The sequence below is a fragment of the Etheostoma cragini genome, chromosome 11 (genome assembly GCF_013103735.1).
Source record: "Etheostoma cragini isolate CJK2018 chromosome 11, CSU_Ecrag_1.0, whole genome shotgun sequence".
Taxonomy (NCBI): domain Eukaryota; kingdom Metazoa; phylum Chordata; class Actinopteri; order Perciformes; family Percidae; genus Etheostoma; species Etheostoma cragini.
The window spans coordinates 24,194,566-24,203,948 of record NC_048417.1 but is presented as its reverse complement, the minus strand read 5'-3'; the positions used below and the strand labels follow the sequence as shown (position 1 = coordinate 24,203,948).

Here is a 9,383-nt window from a genome sequence, read left to right as displayed (position 1 = left end):
TTCAACCAATGCGTCCTCCAGCTCGGATGTCAGATGATTTGCCCTCGTTTCAAATCAAAAGAGCTGTTCCCTTTTTATATATTTGCTTGGTTTTATTTTAAATTTTGCCACTAGTTTTATCTTGTGTTAAAATCATGGCTAAAAGCTATTTCTAATTGTTTATAAGAATAAAATATTTTATTTCTAAAAATCAACTTGCGACCCCCCCCCTCTCTGGCCTGCGACCCCCCCTGTGGGTCCCGACCCCCACTTTGGGAATCACTGATCTAGTATGACACAGAAGAAACGAGCAGATCTAACCTTGTTAATGGAGTTATTATGAATTTGAATTTTCATTAAAGATATCAGACTTAATACTGAAAAATATCTAACTTTTTATTTTTCATTTTAGGTGACAATTTTTTGGACTTGAACCAAGTAGATAACTTGTCAAGTTCTTCTTTAACTACCTTTATTCCAATTCCAGGGGTTTTATGGGAGTAGCATCTGCAAATAAAATTTTAGAAAGTTTATCTGAGGCATTGGGGAGGTCATTAACATATAATAAAAATAACAAGGGACCCAAGATGGAACCCTGTGGTAATCCACCATGAAGGGGAAGGGGGGGGAATTCTGTACTATTATAGTTGACAGTTTGAAACCGGTCTGAAAGATAACTGGTGAACCAGAGTAGTGACTTGTTTCATATAACATGATGTGAAAGTTTTTTTAATACAATTAAATGGTTAACGGTTTCAAATGCTTTTGAACGATCCAGAAAAATACCTACAGTGTTTTCTTTTCTATCTTTTACTTTGTATATTTCAGTCAAAAAATGGACGAGTGCCATGTAAGTAGTGTTGTTTCCTAAAACCATGCATATAAAATATTATTTATATAAAATAATATTATAAAACATAGAAATTGGTCTGTAATTGTTAAAAATAGCAGGGTCATCTTCTTTATAAACTGGTGTAGTTTGTTGCTATTTTCAACTCTACAGCCACAACTCCTTGGTCTAGGGAAAGATTAAGAATATAAAGTAATGGTTCAATGACATTAGGGTAAATTGCTTTTAATATTTTGTCAATTATACCATGCCCTTGTGAACAGTCTTTTAAATTGATGATTATATCTCTAATCTCATCCTCGGTAACAGATGTAAAGTTAAAATCCTCAGATGTTGAAAGATGCATGTATTCTAGTGGTCCAAAATGCCTAGATGGAATTTTAGAAGTTAATGTTAGACCTACATCAGAGAATTTGTTGCGGATCTGAGAATATAGAATCGTCTACCTTAAATTCATTTGGTAACTGTTTTTTAGAATGTTTTTTGTTAAGAATACAATTGATGGTTCTCCACAAGGAAGATGCATTGTTTTTATGTTCAACTAAATTCACAGTGTAATAGTGGATTTTTGCTCCTCTTAGGACAGGATTTAGTCTGTTTCTGTATTTTTTAAATTGCAACAGATTAAATGGGGTTGGACAAAGAAGGTTTTTCTATATAATCTAAATATGGGTGGCATTAAATATCAGCCACCCACTCAGATCGGCTGGTATTCTGTCTATAATGGAGTAGTATGGAAATTTGTAAGTGAACCCAAACTTTTGACCAGTAGTGTATATACTATAAGCGTGGAGTGTTAAGAGCACAAAAGGAATCCAGGCTGTATATTTCTTTCAAAAACGGGGGAATCTTCTGAATCAGTCCCAACCACCTACCTTGCTGCGCCTGCCCGGCAGAAGCGTATCAAGATCAAATGAATTCTGGAAGTGGATTCAGCGGATCTGTTTGAGAGAGAGAAATCCTGCATTAAAAGCAAAAAAGCACTGAACATGTGAAAGCACACCATGCACTCCTCTGCCGTTAGAATGAATGATTACATTATGCTGCTTGACGTAAAGGCGTGAAGGGTTCCTTTTTTAATATGGTTCATATTAGTCTGAGTGATCAGTAGTAGTTGTGCTTTCTTAAGTTGTGCAGTTGAGTTGTTGACAGACAGCGGCCAGGGGAGGAGAGGAGTTCCTGTGAATGAGATTCAGTTATTGGTGAGGAACAGTCTGCCCATACCCCACTGAGTTTCAGTCATTCCCAACCACACACACACACACACACACACACACACACACACAAGCAGGGTTTGACCTAGTGTGCGCTGCCGAGCCTTTTTTTCTTTTTAAAGGGACCACTGCCCTCTGTTGGTGCTTCACGTGAAAAACTCCACTCAGTTTGAAGGCAGTTTGATTTTCAAAGGCTGGCTGCGTCATTGAATTACAAGCTGCTGGTGTTTTTTTCTGAACACAAGTTGATGAGAAAAGATATAAGAAAAGTAAGATGATAAGTGCTTCTACTACTATGAACTTTCTATGAACTTCTTACTTGTGAAGCTCATTAGAATGAGGAAACTGAATATTTTTAAGCTTTGACGTGCTTGTTAAGGGAAACCAGCAATGTAATGCCATCACCCCGGGCTTTAGGGTACTTAAAGGCGTCTGGACATTTATTCTGTGGCTTTTTAAAGATTACATGATAAATCAGAAGAAGAATCAACAGATTAAATGATCACGAAATTGAAGTGTGCCGAGTTGTACAATTTTTATTGCCAACAATTCCGTTAATTGTTGTGCACGTGACAAATAAAGAACCTTTAAAATAATCGCTACTGGACTGCGTTTGCCAGGGATCACGAACTAAGGAGGCTGTTTTAAAGACATTCACCGCTCCACACACAATCACGAACTAACTTGTTTTTATTCATGTATTAATAAATAATAGAACTAGTATGATAAAGACCCTGCTTACATGTTGGAAGTCTAAAACTTGAAATAGAAGCAAAAGTAATTAACTACACATTTGAAGAATTCGTCATGAAATACACACAAAAAAGACCTAATGTAGAAAAGTACTTAAAGTGCTTCTCAGAATAAAGTACTGGGTTAGTATATGTTAGTGTCTCAGGGCCTTTTAATAGTTTAAAAAAGTAATATAATGTGTAAATCATCATGAGCAAAAGACCTCACATAATCTACAATTAACGCACACACACAGACACACACACAGAGCTTATACTCAGAAGCGTGGTGGCGATCTCATCCCCTCTTAGCTCTAGCGCTGCACGAGGTCTGGGTGGGGGTGTGGAAGTCCCCAGAGGTGAAACTCTATTAGCACGCAGCGTGAAAGTCAATGAAAAGGACCCCAGTACGCTCCAGCCCCCTGACAGTATTAATGTTTGATTATATCTAAAAAGGCTAATAATCATCCCCCCCCCCCCCCTCACTTCTGCTTTCATCCTCCATCCTTAAATATCCTCACAATATCTTTACTCCCTCAGATTAGAGCGCTGACCCCGACTCGCCCTTCACTGATGGTGAACATATCTCTCTCTCTCTCTCTCTCGCACACGTCTCACAGACACACACACAGGCACACACACACACAAAAAAGATTAACGTAGCGTTTAAGATTTGTTCGGGGGGAGGCAGCAGAGCACACTATATATTGGAATATGGATATGTAACATAATACCTTGTGTGTACACAGAAAATGACCTTTACAGTTTATACCAAGTTTATAAGAATGCATACCTCTGTGGCTATGCACGTGTTAATTATGTTATAACTGTGTCTTGTTTCAGCTTGGCCAGGGGATTCATGAAATAATAATGGACCACCGGTGGGAATCCCTCCCAGGCACCAGTGCCACCAATGAGCGTTCACGTCTGTGAGTGAGGAGGGATGTGTCCACCATCTTGGATCCAGCAAGGCCTCTTCAGCTGCAACTACAGGTCAGGGAACCCGACATGTTTTTTTTTTTTGTTATTTTAAAAATCATATACAGTGCGTTGATTATATAAACCAGAAAGAGAAGTGAAACTATTAAAAATCAACATCAAACACATTCAGCAAAGACTGTGACTTATCATAATTTGAACATTAAGACCAAAATTTATTTTAAAAGCCAGCTAAGATCGTTGTGAAAGGTTCAATTATGATATAAGTGTCATCGACTTATCACTATTTTCCTCCAGACGCTCTGTCAGTCAAATGTTAATTTTTAAAATGGGAGCCCACATTCATTCATTCAAAACAGTACTTGAGGTCTATACAAAACATTTTTTGACTTTTGTTGAAAGTCAGTTAGAGTGAAGGCAAGGACCAAGCACAAAGTAGATCAGAAACCAAACCGTCTAGCAGCATTCTACCAATTAGATTTTAATTTTGAGACATAATTGTAAGAAACAATAATTTCTTGGGATCCTTTTGGGTTGAAATAATCATTTTCATTCTACATTAAATCACAAATTCTCGAAAATCAATAATTATTTCAGTACTGCGATTCAAAATATTCAAAATACATGTGTCCAGTCCAGTCCAGTGCAGCTCTGAACTGGGCTGTCAAATGTGGCTTCAATAAATTAAATTAGTTCCATTTTCATTGAAGGCAAGCAGTTCAACTCATTTTGGAATTGATAATTTCCCCTCTATTTGTTCAAAAGAAAACTCTGTCCTCGGCAGTAATGTGAACATTGCAGCCTCGAGGCACATGGTCAAATTTGACATTCATGCAAGTTTTAGAACACTGGTAGAAGCTTTAATTCACACAATATTTGAAAAAACATTTATTATAAAATAACATTTTTATATCCATTACTGCAAGTTTTGTCGTTGGGCTACCACTTCCCTTTTCATCTATAAATGAAGTGGTTTAGATCAGTGGTTCTTAACCTGGGGGTCAGTACATCATTTCTGGGGGTTGCCATAGAATTGTTCTCTGACCTAAAGACGATCTGCAAACATTTGGGTATGTTCTCTGGTAATGCTCAGCCACGCCTATACACTGGGGCTCGAAAGTTTGGGCACCCCAGGTAAAAATTTGTCTTAATGTGCAAAAAGAAGCCAAGAAAAGATGGAAATACTCCAAAAGGCATCAACTGACAGATACAGCATTTGTATAATATGTCACAAAAAGTTAGATTTTATTTCCATCATTTACACTTTCAAGACAACAGAAAACTAAAAAATGGCATCTGCTAAAGTTTGGGCACCCTGCAGAGTTTCTAGCATGCACCCCCTTTGGCAAGCTGAGACCTGACAGTGTCATGGATTGTTCTAAATCATCGTCTGGAAAGACCAGGTGACGTCAATCTTAAGGTTTTAAATGCCCAGACTCATCTGCCCCCCCCCCCAACAATCAGCACCATGGCTTTTTCTAAGCAGTTGTCTAGAAAACTGAAACTGAAAATAGTTGACGCTCACAAAGCAAGAGAAGGCTATAAGAAGATGGCAAAGGGTTTTCAGATGCCAATACCCTCTGTTCTGAATGTAATTAAGAAATGGCCGTCATCAGGAACAGTGGAAGTTAAAGCAAGATCTGGAAGAACAAGAAAAATATCAGACAGATCAGCTCGCAGGATCTGGAGGAAAGCAAGCCCATCCCACGTGTGACTGCATGATCCATCCAGAAAGACCTGGCAGACACTGGAGATGTGCTACACCCTTCCACTGTAAAGAGCTACTTGTACCGATATGGTCTTCATGGAAGAGTCATCAGAAGAAAACCTCTTCTACGTCCTCACCAGAAAAATCAGCGTTTGAAGTTGTAAATGAACAAAAAGACAAGCCTGATGCATTGTGGGAACAAGTTCTGTGGACCAATGAGGTTAAAATAGAACTTTGTGGTTGTATTGCAGCCAGTGGCACAGGGAACATTTCACGAGTTGAAGGAAAAATGGATTAAAAATAATTGCAGCAAATTTTGGACACTAACTTGATGCCAACACACCTCAAAATCCATACAAGGTATTGACTCTGCAGGGTGCCCATACTTTTGCAGACGCCATTTTTTGTTTTCTGTCATTTTGAAAGCGTAAATGATGGAAATAAAATCTAACTTTTGTGACATATTATACAAATGTTTAATCTGTTGATGCCTTTTGGAGATTTTTCAATCTTTTATTGGCATCTTTATGCACATCAATACAAATCTTTACCTGGGGTGTCCAAACTTTCGAGCCCCACTGTACTTCAGCCATCTTCACTTCTTCTTGGGAAAATCCTTCAGGGGCTTTTGGCCTTAGTCTGCTCCTCAGCAAGTTAAACGCATACAATAACCAGGTGCATTGAGATTATCTGTGTGATGTGGCGGTTGGCTGTCATTTATGAACCTAACGTAGAAACCAGCGCATATATGAGTGCAGAAATCCTCTTACGACAGGCTTCACGGGGGATTCATGAAACGTTCTTATCACACCAGTCGGAGCGTAAGAATGGTCGTAAATTGATAAATGCAGCGGCTGCGAACAGGGCTCTAGTCAAGAACAACTTTGTCAAGTCCAAGACAAGTCCAAGACCTGGACTAGTCGAGTCCGAGTCAAGACCGAGTCCATAGACGTTTGAGTCTGAGTCAAGACCGAGTCCAGGAGGTTGGAGTCCGAGTCAAGACCGTGTCCAGGACAGAAAATAAAAAGGTCTTATGCATGACAGTATCAAGACAATCAATTTGGGTTATTTGCTGATATAAAAGCAAAAACAGTGTCAGAACACCCGGGATTTATGAGTACAGCCATTCCTCTTGATATCAGATGATGATAACTCATAATAGCTACATAGACAATACTGCTACAGTAGGTACTAGTACTGAGCAACTAAATTACAACATAGCTTCACACCAGATGTAGTGTAGAAATGAAGTGACCAGTATTACAGATTAATGGTTGGTTTATGGCTTCCCTAAAATATATAATAATAATAATAATAATAATAATAATAATAATAATAATAATAATAATAACAACAGAGCTGCCAACTTTTCCCAAAACCTTGGAGTGAGATTTGGGGGGGCCGACCCATATTTTGCCGCGTACAAAGCAATTTCTTTAGGTCTTTATCCTTCAGGGTTTAAATTGGGATTTGTTATATGTGGGGGGCTGGGGCTCTCCCTAGGGGGGTCTGGGGTTATTGTCCCCCAGGAAAAAAATTAGAAAAATAAACCATTAAATGGCACTTTCTGGAGAGTTTTTTTGCAAAAAAATGTAGAAATCAAGTGTTACATGATATGTGCAAAACTGTGGGGTTAAGAACCTTTCTGTTGTTGTAGTATCAACAGGTTTTAGCGCATTTAGCATTTACATTATTTACATTATTAATTTCTAATGATATAAGAACTGACCCAGACAATGTGCCAAACATAATGAGCCACATGAAGAGACAGTAGTATGGCAGCAACAGCTGAGAAGATCTGAGTCTGTGGGGGACAGGTCCAGGGGTCCCTGCCGGGTGTAGGGACCAGGTACCCAAAGTTAAAATAATGTCGAGGGAATCAACTAAGAACACTGAAATTCTAAAGAATGAGAACCACTGATTTACATAAATTCTAATCCTTTAACCTTTGTGCCAAGGCTCAGTAATGTTTGGCCCTCATCCTCTGTGCCCCACTTACTGTATTTACTTTTTGGGGAAAATAAAGACTATTTGTTCATTTTATGAAACATTGAATGAATTATTTACAGTTACATTTAGAGATGCACCAAGGTTAGAGAAGCACAATAGTGGCCCAACGTTGCAGTATCGTAAATATAGTATAGTAGAGCTCAGATGTGTTTCATCAGATTTCTGCTCATGTTTACAACTTTGTGCCCATTCTAAATATAACTCCTCCCATCTCTGTTGTCCGAGATTTGGAGAGTTGTAATATACTCTGCTGTGCATGTTATTGCTCCGCTGATATGGTGGATCTCATTCAGACCGTCTGACAGACACAGAGGCCCATCTGGGTCTCTGGTCTCTGACAGAGTTTAGAGGTGGCTGTATGCTGCTCATTATCAGAGGTCTACGCACAGATGCAACGCGTCCCTGTCCCCCCAGAGCGAGTCCACTAACATGAACTGAAGCTGCTACACTACCACCCGCGCTGCTCACCTCTATCTTCACAGAGAGAGTGGTCACGAAGCGACGGACGGTCTGTGATACTCAGAGCTCATACCTGAAGCCGGGGAGCGCTCTTGAACCCCCTCACAGTCTCTGAAAGCAAACAAGCTAGTCGATCGCGAGCGGCTCAACAGGTAGATCTATAACTATAGGTATATATCTCTATAGCTATAGATCTATGGATAAACTCATCTTTCGGAAATTTGACCGACCGGGTTGACACTTCAGCGTGAGAAATCGGGGGTGTGGCGTGTGCGCGTGTGAAACCAGTCAAATGCGTGTGTCTCACGGCCAATGCGTGAGAGTTGACAGCCCTGATAATAATAATAATAGGAAATACATGCATTTTCAGAAAACATTGAAGTTTGGTTGAACAACAATGAACTAGAGTGAATTAGAGTGTAATTTAACAAACGTTTGTTTTGTTTTTTAGACAAATCGCAGAATTTTAAAATAAATCCATCAGGAAGACGTTGTTTAGGGAACACACACACACACACACACACACAGACACACCTGGCTCGGCAACGTTAGCTTATGTCCGCTAGCATACAAACGGGCTAACTAAAGCCGCCTAACTTTTTTATAACGTCGTAAGAGCAAAGCTTATTTCATGTAATAAAATGACTGCTCGAAAGGAGCACTAATGCCACAGGTCTTATGTTGACAACGTGGACGCAGATATAGGAAACTCCAAAGGCAGCCATAATATTTACCTAGTAAGCTAACTAGGCTAACACTGGTGCGCTAACGTTAGCAAACATTGGCGTAGCGTTAGCTTGCTGTCTAAACTTGTAAAAAGCCAAACAAAATCCCCACTTGAACTGTGTTTCACTTTCCCTCCAATATTATCATCAACATGATAAAGCCACCTGGACTCGGTCGAGACCAAAAGCCATTTTTGGCAAGACCAGTGGCCGAGTCCGAGACAAGCCCAAGTCCAAATACTACAGAGTCTGAGACAAGTCCGAGTCCGTAGAAAAATGTTCTAGAGTCCGGACTTGAGTCCAAGACCGGACTCGCGTACTACAGCCCTGGCTGCTAACAATCACGCCCCACTATATTCTCGGTTTTGAGGCCTTGCCAGTATACTTTACCATATGGCGAGATGAAATCTGGCTAAGAAGCGACACTTTTCAGAGGTGTGGATCGAAACCCTGACATCTCAGGTTCATTTGAAGTAACACGTCTGTTTGGCAGCCTGGAAACTGGTATTACAGGTTGTAGAAAGAAGGCAGAATAGAAAGAGATCACTAATGCGGTCAACAGTGTAGCCGTAGTAAATCGAACTCCAGCTGAAGTTTAATTACTTCATACATCCTTGACATATGTAGTCCTTATAGTAATATACAGGCTTATATTGCAATCTCTTGGGCCTACATCTACTGTAGGTGTTCTTACAGATGTGCTCAAATTTGTTGGTACCCTTACAGCTCATTGAAATAATGCTTCATTCCTCCTGAAAAGTGATGAAA

General features: G+C 39.6%; 1 protein-coding gene and 1 long non-coding RNA gene across 5 annotated transcripts in view; one reads left to right on the top strand and one right to left on the bottom strand.

Moving 5' to 3' along the window:
* LOC117952509 (poly(rC)-binding protein 3) overlaps positions 1-1,775 on the bottom strand; it is a 43,373-nt gene extending 41,598 nt beyond the window's left edge. For all 4 annotated transcript variants that reach the window (XM_034884870.1, XM_034884873.1, XM_034884872.1 and 1 more), the window contains exon 1: positions 1,705-1,775. The gene's annotated coding sequence lies outside the window, so the exon portion shown is untranslated. The remainder of the gene's footprint in view (positions 1-1,704) is intronic.
* A 181-nt stretch (positions 1,776-1,956) lies between these two features.
* The window catches only part of LOC117952520, a 48,670-nt gene continuing 41,243 nt past the window's right edge, over positions 1,957-9,383 (top strand). The window contains exon 1 of the long non-coding RNA XR_004658432.1: positions 1,957-2,004. This is a non-coding gene — a long non-coding RNA (uncharacterized LOC117952520). The remainder of the gene's footprint in view (positions 2,005-9,383) is intronic.